Here is a 16145-nt window from a genome sequence, read left to right on the forward strand (position 1 = left end):
ATTTTCAATAAGCTGTTTCTTTGGGTACAATTAGCTGATACACTCTGGCCACTGCACTGAAGAGCATAGAACATTTTGATGCATGGTAAAATATGGATATTAAAAACATAAAATCATAAGATAAATCTGAATTAGGTATTTTTTCCTGCCAACTTTTTTCCCCCCAGATTTTTAATAATTTTCACGGAGACTAATTTGAAAACACTTATTTTTCTGTTTCCTACAGATAAAATGTTTTTTGTTGACTACCAACTTTAGGGTGAAAGATGCTCTTTTACCTGAAATTTGGGTGCCGGCCAGGTCTTTTTTCAAATGTAAATATAATCAGCAGCGGGACTGTTCTTTTTGGAACGATAACTTTCCAGCGGAATTTATACAACACACAAACAAGTATCGTTTATTAAGAAAAATATGCTTCCTCTTTGAAAGTTACTGAAGCTTTAAAAGATCATTTATATCCAATGAGTTAATTACACAGGTGGAGTTCAACCTCCACTAGCCCAGGCCAAAACTTCCTTTAGCTGAAGGCAGAGGGGTAAGTACCACCCCCTCGAACCCAAGCATGGGAGAATTTGGTACAAGAGTACTCTCCCATACAGGCCCCTTTGCCAGCTCTTAAAAAATTCGTTCAGACAGACACAAATCCCAGCCGCCTTGAAATCAAATGTAGAAACAGTAAAGGGATGCAACAGAAATGTAGCAGTAGCCTTAGGGCTCACAGAACCTGTGTTTTCACCGTGCGATCCTAACTACGGTATGACACAGCAGGAGTAAGGCATGTCCTTCTGACAATGTGAGCCAAACAGAGCAACACGGTGCTGGGAGAAATTGTTGGGTACATACGGGGGCACTAGACGTAGTGAATTACATGCAAGTTTTCCTTAACACGGGGTTCCGGGAGAATGCAACTTGTGTTTATCGGAACTCTAGATAAATTAAACAGAATGGTCGATAAATTTACCATGTAAGTACTATGTACATTACTCTGGGCACCACTAAATTTTTTGAAAAATTCAAAACCATGTTTGAAATACGACAATCGTTTTTATAACAGATTTCACACAATTTATTTATAAAAATCAAGGCTTCTGTCTCTTCTAACAGGATGGCTAATGAAATAGGTAAGTTCAGGGCCAAAAGGGTCAAAATAAGGGACTGATGGGTGTGAGCGGCATGTAGCGAGGTCAAGAGAGGCCAAATAGTCGTAACCACTTAAAATGTAGAGTTTTAAGAAGAAGGACACTGAATTAGGTCCTACCTCACTTCCTGCCCACTGCTTATAACCATTTGCAGTTTCAACTACAATATTAGGATATCTTGATGTGTGGAAGAGGAGTTTAGTGGCTGGCATTTTCTTATTTAAAAACAAAAAATCCATCAACAGCAATTTATCAATGTAAAAGCATGAGACTGATTCTAGCCAACATGATATGATTAATGCTTTTATGGGCTTGAGGCAGAGTATTTGTTTAGCACACAGATTATTCACAAAATTTGAAGGTTGATATCATGAATTTGCAAAATCAAAAAAAATCAAGACAGACTGCTTGCCCAAGATTTCTCCCATCACCCACTTCCTAAAAAGAAAAGTTACAACGAGAGTTCATAAATCTACGGAGAGCTACAGTCTCGCAAAATGTTGAATGGAAAATATTGAATGTAAAAATGATCTGTGTACTTTAGGAGCATCAGAGGAAAAGTGATTAGAAATTACTGGGTTTTTTTTTTTTAAAAAAACAATATTTGTTAAATGTTCACTATGTTCCAGGCACTGTACTAAGTGCTGGGGTAGATAAAAGATAATCAGGTTGGACACAGTCCAAGTCCCAAAGAGGGCTCACAATCTTAATCCTGATTTTACAGATGAAGTAATGGAGGCACAGAGAAGCTAAGTAATTTGCCCAAGGTCAGACAGCAGACATGTGGCAGAACCGCAATTAGATCCCAGGTCCTCTGACTTCTCAGGTCCATGCTCTTTCCACTAGGCCATTAAAAAAAAATTAACATTAATTTAAGATAGAAAACCTAGATGTAGTTCCTAATAATAGGGGATGCATCCTACTTGTTAATAAAAAAAGTTCACTAAACAAACTACAGAGATAGCTTACGGTTAAAAATCTAAAAGTCATGAGAAACCACTGCAGGGTGATTATTGCTAGTAGAGCAACTTCTAGGAAGAACATTCAACACTAAGGAAGTAGGATAATTAGGGAGAAAAGCAGATTCAAGATGAAAATTTGAAACTATTTCATGTAGAGTTTTTTTTACCTTCACAGTTAGTTTTGACTTATGTAGACTTAAATCATTATTTCTGTTGATTATAAGAAACCCAGGAAAATCAATAATCAGCATATGTAAATATTTCACCTAGTATAGGGCGTTACAACATATTAAGTATTCAATAAATGCTGTTAATGAGGATTACTTGCCAAATGATTTCATCCCTATATTCTTTTCAGTTTTCAAAATATTCTTTCCCCTTAAAAGAAACATTTATCTTAAAAGTGTACTAAAGTTTTTCACCTTCTACAAAAAACACACAGAAAACCAAAAATTCATTTACAGGAAATCCTGTGATTTACAACTCAATTTGATCCTGAAAACTACATCTTAAATTGATATGTTTAAGTTGGAACCAATTTTCTCCTAAGAACAATGCTATAAATGAAGAACTGATTCCTGAATCAAGGTCAGTACTCTCTTTTTAATGAAATTACTCCAAATGGCGCACTTAATCAAATGTAGGTAATATAGCTGCATTCAGGTATCTTTATTGAGTCAGTTAGGCTCTACAATAGGGTAACTAACTTGTGCCCTATCAGAAATAAAGTCACCTTGTTTACACTTCCTGGTGACTGATTATCAAGTGTCTTCCACCCCAGACCCTGCTTTGCCTCTCAGCCCGTTTTAACTTTGCTCCTTCCGCCCGCCAACCCTTTCCACTCTTTCCCATAGGTTCCATCCCAGGGATACACCTTCCATCCCAGGGATACACCCAGTATATTTTTGATGACTTACACCAGTAATATTTGATACCACACTCGCTTGTTATAAATGAATCCAGAATACTAGGAAAAACATTGCTTTCTGCACTCTGTATCGTGCTGCACCCCTACCCTCCTGCTTACTTGTTGCTCTCTGTAACCCAGCAGAAACACCTCTGGCAGAGGCCAGAGAGTATGAACGATGAGGAACAAATCATTATCACAATAATCATTCCTTCATGCTTGATTTTGGTACTGAGGATCATCTGTTGTTTTTCCTGGGAGACTCCATCACCCCATGTACCCTCCAACTGTGCCCTGATGTTCTAGTTCAGAGCTAAAAATAAATCCCTTTCTGGCCCCTCTCCTTTGGAGACTTTGAAGAAGCTCTGCCCACAGTTTGTGTCCATTTCCAAAATTTTAGGAGAGTTCTCTGATTAGGTAACCAAAGAAGATGTTGACCTAGTGAGGCAATTTATTTTGGAAATGGATGATACAAATGTCAATGAGTTTATTACACCTGACTCTGATGAACTGTTTTCTAGTGTGGAATTCATCCTAATGAAGGTGAAAGAGACAATGGTGTGATGGTTTCTCTGTCACCACTTTCCGAAAACCCTGAATTAAGAGTCTGACTTCTGCTACCACTTCCAGCATGTGTTACTCAGCTACTGCCAGGAACTTCAAGATATTCTAGGAGAGTTGTCCGTGATGGGCACTCTTCCTTGCAGTCTTCATTTGCTCATTAATAGGCCCAAAAAAATGAGAAATGAGACCAGACAGTCAATACCAGAAGCAGAAAGTTGCAGCACCAACATTATAGCTCTACTAGCCAGCTGAAAAAATTGAAATTTTTAAAACCCCCTCATTCCTCTCCCCCTCCTCCCCCTCACCATCCCCCCGCATTACCTCCTTCCCCCCGCCACAGCACCTGTATATATGTATATATGTTTGTATGTATTTATTACTCTATTTATTTTACATGTACATATTTATTCTATTTATTTTATTTTGTTAATATGTTTTGTTTTGTTGTCTGTCTCCCCCTTCTAGACTGTGAGTCCGCTGTTGGGTAGGGACCAGCTCTATATGTTGCCAACTTGTACTTCCCAAGCGCTTAGTACAGTGCTCTGCACACAGTAAGTGCTCAATAAATACGATTGAATGAATGAATGAAAACACCAAGAACATGAATAACTTAAGTCTACTTGCATAAGCATTACTCTTTGATGCAGTCTTTTAAAGTTATACTTTTTAATAGAGATGACATTTTTTCCCAGGCTATTTTCAACATGGGTACATTTATGTTGGAGCTTAATTATACTGTCATTCTGTAATAGTGAAAGCCTTTTAAAAAATCAAAAGTTACTGATCGACATAAACATCAATTGTAAAGTAGCACTACTTCAGAATTCAAGCATGTGGCTGTGTGAGGGGAGTCAAGCCACCAACATTCCTAGGCAACAGCTGTTACTCAAGAAGAGTGCATATTTCCCAGCAGTGAAATTTTCAACCTAATTTTCAGTGCAACAAATGGGAAAGTTCATAACAAAAGTTTCTGCCATAGTTTCTACAAATCAGCTAGAAATCAGTCTTGTTGTGGCCATTAAAGGTGGGTTTTGGGGGGTTGGAGTTAGCATGCCTGATTGGTCTAGTGCTCTTCTTGATTGACAGCTATTGTGGAAACTATGACAAACTTTCCCATTCATTGCACTGAATATGAGGCTGAAAATTCCACTGCCAAGAAATATGACTTTGGGATTTGTGCTCTGCACACTGTAAGTGCTCAATAAAGACCCGCTGATTGACTGATATTGGTTTGACTCTTGCAGGATCTGCCATTATCTTAACAACACTTGCACAAGCTATTCGGTGTCTTCTTTTAGATATCAAATTTTATGTTAAATGACATCAGAAACTTCATAGACTATAAAATTTCCCTCAAATTTTGGCAAGCTGTTGCACATATGACTTTAATGTGGACCACTTTAAATAAACCTAAAGGAATGCTGTAATTTAATAACGAGGATTTTAACTCAAGCACCTGTTCCCCCAAGAGTTTGGATCAAACTTCCTTTCTTCAAATTCCCAATTCTTTAGAGTTAAATTTAGAACTGTTCTGGAATATATATCAAAACTCCTGTTCTCAAATTTCTTCGGGTTTCAACATTCCTTTGGAAATGTATTTACCAAATTACATACAAAAGGCAACTGTGGCAAAGCTACTATAAAGCTGCATCAGCATTTTTAACTACTTTACTGAAGTTTAGAACTCCCCAAACTCCAGAGACAATAATCTTTCATTTTAGGATGCAAACCCAAACTATCTAGACCTACATATAATACAGAAAAGAAAACATTCCATGGCTAGAAAACTGATGTCAGGAAAAAAAAAATCACTTGAAAAACTTGAACCTGAAAAAAAGTATTTCCTTTGCAGGCAATCACAGCTCAAACGACCTCTTTTGTCAAAAGCTCAGTAAAATAGAAGAAAAGGGAATTGATCATTCACACAAACACGAGTTATAAAGAAACACTTTACTGTTGCATTATGAATATAGTTCTCAATTCAAACACATCTGAAATTCCACTTCTAGAAGGCAAAGTAATAAATCTAGCAATTAAAAATAGATCCCTACTGAATACAGTAAATATTTTATTGCTCATATGCTGTAAATGCAATCAAGGTGGAGATTTTAAAATAAACAGTAGTTGGATGAAACATGAAGAATACAACCCTCTCTAATATGTCTTCACCTACTCTGTAAGCTCTACCAAAAGATACAGATGAAGTTGTGCCTTCAGAACACCCCCTTTTTCCATGGCAGGATGTTCTCCTCAGATAAAAAGCAGAACTTTAGCTTAGCCAAAAGGTCATCTACTATAAAAGGAAAAAGAAAGTTCTTGCTACTTTATCAGTCTGGTAATTCCCATGAGAAAGAACATTAGACAGGAGAAAGCTAAACTCTTTTCAACAGTCTGCTTTAGACTATTATATGCACTTTCTGACCCTTTAGGAGGAAGTTTCGCCTTGTGGAAAAACACAAATATTTTCCATGATGTCTTCTTGCCTCCTACTTTCTTTCAGTTCCTAGTTCCTGTACTTGACTCCATCATTTCAACTCAGCATTATGATCAAACCCTTAAATATTGAAAACTTTCAAGATCCTAGAGGATATAGAAGTTAGTGGTTCCCAGGAACTATTTTACATTGAAGAGTTAGTTATGTAAATCTTTGCTAAGGGGTCTTTGGCTAAAGAATCTGAAGTTAATTGTAAAGTACTGGTACCAACATTACAGAAGAAAGCAGAGACAACAGTATCTCAGTTACAACAGTAAGAAGACAACTTGGAAAGAAGTGAAGAGAACACTGGATGAGGAGTCAGGAGAGCTGACACATCACCCAGTAGTTTGAGGTACATCTAACATCTATGCCCATTTCCTCATCTGAGCTGACTCTAAAGTGATGTTGTGAGGTTAAATCTACAATAGCTGCAAGAGGGTACAGGTTCTTTGGAGACAGAAGTGAAAGCAATGCTTAAATTAATTTTTATTATAATCTTTGTCAACAGACAGCTGCCACACAATAACTTTACTGCGATTATCTACTGTTCAGTTTAACATGATAATTTTCAAATAAAGACTAAATTCTAAAATGGTATATTCAATGACCATTCTTGAGCTATTAACTTGGATTTTTTTTTTCCTTGGTGGGAGGGGAGATGCTGGCATGTTGGAAGTCACAGGAAAAAATATAATTCGTTAGTTATGGTATTCATTGTGTATTTCCTAGGTCTGAGGGCAAATATAGGATAATCAGATGAGGCATGGTCCCCGTTCCACACAGGGCTCACAATCAAAGTGAAGGTAGACAGATACATAGATAAAGTAGGACAAAACTCACTGATAGATAACAGAATTTCTCTGTAGCTCATCAGCTTGAACACAGCAGGCAGACCTGGTTGCACTTAGACACTATTCTTGATCCATGCATGATCTAACAATTAATTCTAGGCAGGGAACATGTCTATTAATTCTGTTATATTGTACTCTCCTAAGTGTTTAGTACAGTGTTCTGCACAGAGTAAGCACTTAATGAATATAATTGATCGACTGAATTCTGTGCATATATGCATACAGCTTAGAGCTTGTGGCCAAAGTTTGGTATATATGTATATTAATATTTATTAATTGGGCATGAAAAGATTGTCTTATTGAAAATAACTCATCTATAGGGATCAAAACATATTCAGGTTATATGTAAATCCAGGGGTGCCCGTGGACAGTTGATGTGTCTTTCTTTAGGAACTCAATTCCGTTTCGCTCAGAATTAGGAGCCATGGAAAAATGCTTGTTATTAAAGGTTATTTCTGTGCCTACCTTGTTTTCCTGACTGGTGCTTCAAAAATGGCACTTAGCACCTGGCATTTTCCATGTTTTTTGTAATTGCTCAATAATAGAATGTTACTTACCTGTAATTCTTGTTCTCTGAAGGAAATGCAGTAATTATAAACACATCTACACTCCTGGGTATATCCTCCTGTGTGTGAATGGGTTTGGAATGCGCCATAGCTTAAACTCTGACTGTTTAACTGCCTCACCTGCAGCTGGTGTAAGTGTCAACCCGCCTGCTGGTGAGCCACAATTGTTGCTAATATTAATCTGACAAGTAAAGGCAAGAGTTCCCATACAAAGGGTGAATGTTCATCTAGTGTGACCACTGCCTTCAGAAAATATGAATTGTAAGCAATTTGTCTCTTCTCTAGAAGGGAAGTAGTTTAGATCCACACTAATCAAGTGGTTGTTGCTGCAACAGAAATTCCCAAATGAGGTAAATCCTTGCAACAAGGACATATACAGGGTTAGACAGAATTGTTTCACTGTAAAGGTCCCTCTTCAGTGAAGGTTAAGAAGCAAGCTTGGCAAAGACTGCTTTTTCAAAATCCCAGTCTTCATGATTCAGATAGTCACGGTGCAAGGATCTTCATCAAGCCAAGAAGTGATGACTAATTCTGCATCTAGTATGAACAACCACTTAGATGCTGCTGATTTTAATGCTGAAAAGAGCTGACTTTAGCCTAGAATCCTCACCTGTTCTTATTTTTTTATGACAAGACTCAAATGCTTTCAAAGCACTCTTACTCTTAAGGAACTTACGGAAGTCATCAGTACAAAAGATTTCTAAAATTACCTGAGACCCATAGCATACATCATTTCCAAAGCCCAAACACTGCTCCTGCAACTTTACTTAGAAGTGAATTTTTTCTTGTATGTCCATAAACCCTAAACCAAGTGGGCCTGGAGCCTTGGTGACCATCACTAACATTTGAAGAAGCCTCAGCTACTGGTGGCCTTGAAATCCTTCTCAAGGGCAGGGGCTGAGAGAGAATTTTAGCCCTATCCCTCTGGGATCTATTAAGAATAATATTGCTAAGAACTTAAGGACATAGACGGAATCTATTGGGAGTGGGAATTTACTCTTCATCTAGCCCAGATCTGCCAGACTCCCTTTCTTCTTCATCAGTGGTCCCAAAGAGAGTCCCTGAAATCTTCTGGGATCCCACTAATCTCCAGATATTGATAGGGCCCTCTGCTACAGGGACAGGATAAAGAGTTCTTCAGCTGTACTGAGCACTCCACTCCTAAGGCTTGAGGGACAGAATTTGGCACACTTCTCCCCAGAATCAGCTCTCAGGGTCACACACAGTTGGAAACCCCTTAGCCACTGGAATGCTTCAGATCCACAGGCAATGCAGGATCTGCAACATCAGCCTGAAGCACTTCTTGAAATTTCTCTGATCTGATTACCTTACCTCTACCTCAGTGCTTAGCACACTGTTTGACACCTAGTAAAGGCTTAATAAATAATATTAACAAAGAAATTCTTGTTATCAGAACTGTAAAATTCAAAACACTTAGCTAACTACAATCCCCGCCCCGCAAAAACTCAGCTACTTACATTCAAGTCATGCCATTAAAGACAGCTCAAATATTCACAGTAATACTGTCTATGATCACTTTAATAGTAGAGGAGCATCTAGATGTTGAGACAAATCACAAATCTGGTCATATTTTGCCAAACTGATCCTGACAACTTAAGTGAAGGCATGAATACCTCTCTACCTATAATAAACTCTTCCCCAAAACTTTGCTCCACAAAAGTTGGAACTCCAGTAGTGATTGTAACTGATTTCATCTGCTACACACCATTTAACAAAAATAATTTTTCCACCACAATGAATCAAACAGTAACAGAGCCCACCCTCCTGATAACTGGTAACTCTCCTCTCCTGATCTGTTTACAGAATCACCTCACAAAAAAGATCCCATTACCTTATCAGTGGAAATGTAACAGTAATAAAGGCATCACCTCATTCTTAAAGCTTTTGATAACCAAAGGCAACATGTAATTTGTTCCTATTTACTGTTCTTTTTTAAATGGCATTTGTTAAGTGCTTACTATGTGCCAGACACTGTACTAAGCACTGGGGTAGATACAAGTACACAGTCCCTAACCCACATAGAGCTCACTTAATCCCCATTTTACTGATGAGATGAGGCACTGAGATGTGAAATGACTTGCCCAAGGGCACAGAGTCGACAAGTGGTGGAGCTGGGATTAGAACCCAGATCCTTCTGGTTCTCAGGCCCCTGCTTTATCCACTAGGCCACACTACTTCTCTTTTGAATTATAAAACTTGATTTGTGTTGACAAAAGGAATTTCTTCCTGCAAAAACAGGTTGCCTGGATTCTTGGAGGAATCGAGTTCCTCTAAAGGACAGTAATCTAGGAATCTATGATAATTATAAGAGCCCTTTGAAAGCATCATACTTAGAAGCAAACCATATGAAACAGAAAAGGTTCAACCTTTTGAGCAGGGTATTTCAATGGGGTTATTCTAATATTCCCAAATGATAAATCCTGGGGGTTGCTGGTTCCATTCTAAGGTATTTTCCTTGACTAGTTAGAAAAGAAAATATATGCAGTGCCATTTATTCTAATTATGATTTCACAACTGATAAAATATCATAAACGCCAAATGCCAATCAACCTAAAATCCTAGAGAGAAAAATCTCTTCATGTAAATACAGACCTCTCAAGATATGAATATTCATCCAATGTCCTTTTCATCTCCCCACAAATACTTGCATTTTTCATTGTTTCTATTTCTCTAGACCAGATTGCTTTAAACCTATCATCTATTTGAGCATCAAGAAACACTCAGTTGGCCCAGACTCTGGGGGTTTTTTTGGTAAAAATGAATCTTTTCTAATATTACTAACAAAGAAAAGTTCATTTTCCCTATAGCTTTGAACAAGGCAAAGACACAGATGGATGACTAGCTCTTAGGAGAAAAAATACCCTTAATTATGGTAAGAATTATCCAAATCTTCAGATACACTTTTAAAGATCCCAATACTATTTTCTGTGGAAGTTTCTAGCTTTATTTCGCCCTGGCTCCCCCAAATTTGCTCCTTTCAAGAACTTTGACAAGACAAGGCTGGCAGACTGGGAACAAACACTGATATCACTTTCTTCATATCTGCCTAGTGGGCATCTTTATTATCTCCTAAAACAAGTCCTCCACTGTCATTTAGCAGGAAGATCCTCAGTCCCATCTTGGGACCATTTCTGTGTATCACAATGGAAATAGTCATTACCTGCGAATGGCCCAACCACAGTCTTAACTGAATCCTCAAATTCAACCTGCTCTAAAAGTCAGTAGATTTCTTTGGTTCAGAGAAGAAGGTCCAACTTGAAACTGCCCATTTAGAATGTATATCCATTTTGGGAGTGGACAAAGTAGGCCACAAGAAAGTGTGCGATGAAAACATGAAGGTTTTTCAGACTCTGCTGCTAGGAACCATTACTGAGGGATCCAGTTGTCCTTCATGAGCTGTGTCCCTACTCTGCCTGCCAGTAATATAGGTTGCATCTAAAGGGGAATGGAGGTCACATCACCAAACTGTCCATCTCTACACTGTTGGGGAGTAGGATGGAAAGACGGAATAAGAAGTTAGATGAACCTAAATATAAATAGCAATTAGCTGAATTCAGAAATCATTCTAGCAAAGGTTAGAGAGGTCTATGGCTCTAGACTTTTAAGAAGAAGTTTAATTAAGAACAGTGCCAAATGATTTGAGCAGCTCTGCTTGAACCAGAGATTTGAAGCATCTTCCACCTATCTTACACATCAAGCACATGATCCTTCCAAAGGTGAAAAATAATAATGAAACTCTTTCTTCAGTGATGTTCACATTGATAGGATACCGTTCTTTATGCCACAAGACTGCTTTGGATCTCGGTTACTCAGAAAGCATATCTAAAACTCAATTGAACTCAAAACTCGAGTTATCCAAGAGATTTCCTCCTAAGACATAAATCACTACAGTTGCTAAATCACAATTTGAAGAAGAACAAGAAGTAGAAGAAGCGGAAGACGACAAGTTTTAAAGAAATGAAATCATTCACCTCAAAACTTTCATATGAAGACTGCTTTAAAGCTTCTTAGGGAGCACATTGCCTGGGTACTATTAAGAGAGAACTATTGATTGATTGATTAGGTTGGTGACCTCTGGCCCCACAGGTGGTAAGTGTGCACCATCTTCTGGTGAGGTGGTCTGATGGTCCAAACCTAGCTATGGAGCATTCCAAAACCAACCGCGTGTAGGAGCTTGGACCCATGAACGTCCATATCATACACATTGCTTACCTTTAGAGAACAAGGTGGATGAGCACCAACTGATCAAGCTCTTACACCCCTCACCTCCAAGAACACTGAAAAAGATCTTCAGATCTTTCTTGGTGCCGGAGGAACATCTTTTTAATCTTCTTGTGGTAGTAGTTTAGGATTTTCCTGAGGGAGGAGAGAAGAGTAAGAGATTATGTTGGGACCATGCCTTGCCTGGTCCACTATAATCTTTTCAGGCTGCAAATTTTACCCTCTGAAGGAAGGGAATTAGAGTTGGCGCTGCTGGATGGGTTGTTTCCAAACTTATTTTGTCTTGGAAACTATCCTCCCTAAGGGACCCTGTATTCTGGTCATACTTTAGCCTGAAAGTCTAAGAAACTTGAGTGACTAGTCCAAGTTCCATCATGTTCCTAAAATGGCATGTGATGAATTGGAGGAAGACATCAAGCGGTACCACATTCTGACTGTCATTCGCTTAGTACGGCAGTCATTTTGTGGTAAAAGCCTGCAAAACACAGGAAAGAGTAGACAAATGGAACTGAACTGACAAATGGAGCATGGCACTATTCCACTTTCCCAAATAAAGACCAAAACTCCTTCCTGGCAAGTGGCAGAAGATGAACTAATCGTGTTTCTTGTTGGAGGCATGAGTCAACTGATTTCCCACTCAAGGAATATCATTCCAAATTGTTTTACAAGCACAGAGCTTACTACAAAAATCACATTGCTGGAACTCCACAAAGGGACTGAAAGTGAACCTGATGTGACGTGTTTGATAATATTACCAACCATATCATCTCACTACAAAATGCTTTTGGGTCAGAAGACCCCAAAAACACTTTACCATATATTAAACCTCAGAAAAACTGTTATGTAAATATGCTACAAGTGCACTGCAATGGTAAATATATGTTTGCACATTTCATGAAATGAAATGACTGGAGTGGGTGTAATGTGCATACAAATGCAACACTGTTAAAAAAAAGGCAAGTGGCTTTGGCCTTCATTAATGTACTGAGGGGCAAAACTCAATTTTTGCATTCTTGGGGTGACCCAGAATTTTTGACCCTCTCTATAGGGTGGCTTCAGGTAATTCTAAATTAGTAATTTAAAACTAGATCAAATAAAGTGATGGAAAATTGTGCTTATGGAACAATTTTATTGGTTTTTAGGAAAGGAAAACTTCATGAGAGAATTTGGCCTTGTTGCTTCAGCTCGTGCATGATTTAATGGACTTTGATGATTGAAAAAGGGAGAAAGTTTAAGGCAGAAATGGTATCATCACTAAACTATTGTCTTTGTTTTCTGAATTTTCATCCTCTCCGCTCATGTGGAAAATTAACAGAATTACTCAAGTGCCCAGGTTGGTTGCTCCATATTTGACAAGTGTTTAGGAGAAGAAAAGGTTAGGATCAATGACAGGGTTAGAAAGATCAAACAATCCTAGTTTTTCCAAAGACACCATTGGAGAATTCTGCTTTTACATAGCACACAGGGCCATTGTGAGAAATGAAAATGAATATTAAGCTTTTCTGAAGCCCTACCACATACTGGGATTTTTCTCCTTCGTGTTCAAATGGCTCCCTGGCAGTAAACTAGATTATCCCTGGCAGGTCAGGAGGGAACCATTTAATGTACTGCAGCTGGAATGCACTACTGAAGCAGCAATGCAGTTAGAGCCTAGTGGCAATAAACTCAACAAACATTTGTTAATTGCATGTCAGGATGATCCTTTTTTGAAGCATATCATCCCCACTTCATTCCATCTCACAATCCACCTGTTCCACAAAGAATTCCCCTACTAAAAAAAGGCAAATTCACTCAACCTAGTATAACAAGCAATCTGCACTACCTTTTATGTGATAAAAACGTATGCTGTCCTCTCCCCTGAGATTAAAAAGTTATTTGAGTACAAAGACCATCACTGTAAATATCTCCTTAGTACTTAATACACGGCCAGGAGTCCAGTGGTTTTCTCAAAAATAATAATAATAATAATAATAATGGTATTTGTTAAGTGCTTACTATGTGCCCACCACTGTTCTAAGCACCCCCCACCCTACCTCCTTCCCCTCCCCACAGCTCTTGTATATATTTGCACATATTTACTACTCTATTTTACTTGTACATATTCACCACTCTATTTTATTAATGATGTGCATATAGCTATAATTCTATTTATTCTAACGGTTTTGACACATGTCTAAATGTTTTGTTTTGTTGTCTGTCTCCCCCTTCTAGACTGTGAGCCCATTATTGGGTAGGGACCATCTCTCTATGTTGCCGACTTGTACTTCCCAAACACTTACTACAGTGCTCTGCGCACAGTAAGCGCTCAATAAATACCATTAAACGAATGAATACAAGGTAATCAGGTTGTCCCATGTGGGGCTCACAGTTTTAATCCCCATTTTTACAGATGAGGTAACTGAGACACGAAGTTAAGTAATGAGTGTCCTTATGCAATAGAGTTTTTATCATTTTCATGTAACCTACGAAAGATTATTTTTGCCTGATGTTTTCCTTGTTCATTTCTAATTTGGAGATGATTATCTGTACATCTTTCACGAGGCCATGAGTATAATTCCTCTTAGAAAAATGATGCAATATTTCTGGTTTAATTATTAACAAACTCCAACCTTCTTCCACACACTTGGGTGTTAACACTTCCTCCCTCGGCACCACACTTATTAGGTTTCTTAATTATCACATGTTCCCAAATTGCTGTCTTCAAGTCTAATAGGTTTTATAATGATTTTATGCGTTCTTGCAGAGTCAAGCTTGTTATACTTTTCTGGCCAGGTAACTGAAGGTAAAAGCCACACTACTTAGACTCATCAAGGACTGGCTGCTGATAGAGGAACAAGGTGACCTAGTGGATAGAGCACGGGCCTGGGATTCAGAAGGATCTGGGTTCTAATCCCAGCTGCACCACTTGTCTGCTGTATGACCTTGGGCAAAGTCACTTCACTTCTCTGTGCCTCAGTTACCTCATCTGTTAAGTGGGGATTAAAACTGTGAGCCCCATGTGGGACGTGGACTGTGTCCAATCTGATTAGTTTATATCTCCCCCAGTGTTTAATACAGTGCCTGGCACATAGTAAGTGTTTAACAAATACCATAAAAATTTTCACTTCTAACTGGATAAAAATTTACTAAGTTGAAATTAGTGGATGTAGCTCATTTCATTAAGCTCCATCCCTAAAAACCAAGAATAATTAAATCATGGACAGGGCAATGTAATTTTTCACATATCTGCCCTAAGACCGGGGTAGGAAAATTACTGGATGGAATCCCTCACTGAAAATAAGTGCAACTATTTACCTGGGGCCTGAACAGTATCACAGGGGACCCAAGGAGAATTTAAGCAGTGGGACTGAACTACTCTTCTTTTCCATTGCTTATTTGGTTTTCACAAGAATCCGGATTTGCAGGCAGATGATCATACTGTCCGAGCTTTGGGGATGGGAAAAACTATAATGATGAGGATGATAATAATAATGAGGATGACACTGGTATATGTGATTTGGGATCTTGCAAATTTTAGGGGCCAAATATCAGTTTAAAGAACCTGATAATTTCAATTTGGTGTAAACTGTCTAAATCAAAAGATAATCTTCACAATTTCAAAGCCTTGGGTTAGATAATTCAGAGACTACTGCTTCAATCATTTACATGTAGCACTCCACAACCATTTTAGATTCAACTGCCTAATCAATCAATTCTATTTATTAAGTGCTTTCCCTGAGTATAATATAACAAATTTGATAGACATGTCCCCTGCTCACAAGGAGTTTAGGGCAGTAGGCTTATGATTCTCATTTTTATCACATTTCCCTTGCCTCCCTGTTACCAAGGTGGATTTCAGAGGTTTTTCTTGATAGTCTTCTGAAGGAAGAAGAGAAGGTTTTGAACTTCTTACCTTGGAATTCCTCAGGAAGGAATTCCTGAAATTTAGACCTTTTTTTGCTGAAGGCACTTATGAAAATGATAACAGATGCCACGGGTATGTCCACCCAACCCTATACATGTAAGAAATGCACCACTTTCATTGCTCTTTTGAAGTAAGAGAAATTATCTACATTATTTATAAGGGTGCAAGAATGACAAAGCTAGTGCTGAAGGTGCCAACCAAGGAAAGTAGTCTTATAAACAGACAACTTTATTTTACTCAGGCCTAAAAGGAAATCAGGACTCTGAGTTCAATAATTTAGGGAAATAACCCTAAATTTTCACATTGTTAATACCTAAAATGCAAATCCCTCTACCACGAAGGCTCCATTCTCACCTTTAAGATAGCTCTGGTTCCCCCAGCTAAAAAAAAAATATGTTTCTTTTAAAGGAAAATTCTAGTTCAATTAGATATTTCCTCCAAGAAATAATAATGGATGGAAACTTGGTAATGGAACTGCAAAATTTCTATTAGGAGTTCTAAATCTACACATGCTGCCATCATGGAATATGGGAG

At 38.2% G+C, this 16145-nt stretch overlaps 1 protein-coding gene across 11 annotated transcripts in view; it reads right to left on the minus strand.

Moving 5' to 3' along the window:
* The window catches only part of ZEB1 (zinc finger E-box binding homeobox 1), a 165782-nt gene that overhangs the window by 93825 nt on the left and 55812 nt on the right, over positions 1 to 16145 (minus strand). For 4 of the 11 annotated variants that reach the window (XM_038755534.1, XM_038755532.1, XM_038755533.1 and 1 more), the window contains one exon: positions 11699 to 11842. The exons of 5 other annotated variants lie outside the window; for them this stretch is intronic. The gene's annotated coding sequence lies outside the window, so the exon portion shown is untranslated. Of the gene's footprint in view, positions 1 to 11698; positions 11843 to 16145 lie in introns of those variants that run through there. 2 more of the 11 variants (XM_038755535.1, XM_038755537.1) reach the window with 2 other exon arrangements.

The sequence above is a fragment of the Tachyglossus aculeatus genome, chromosome 13, assembly GCF_015852505.1.
Source record: "Tachyglossus aculeatus isolate mTacAcu1 chromosome 13, mTacAcu1.pri, whole genome shotgun sequence".
In the NCBI taxonomy this organism is placed as follows: Eukaryota; Metazoa; Chordata; class Mammalia; order Monotremata; family Tachyglossidae; genus Tachyglossus; species Tachyglossus aculeatus.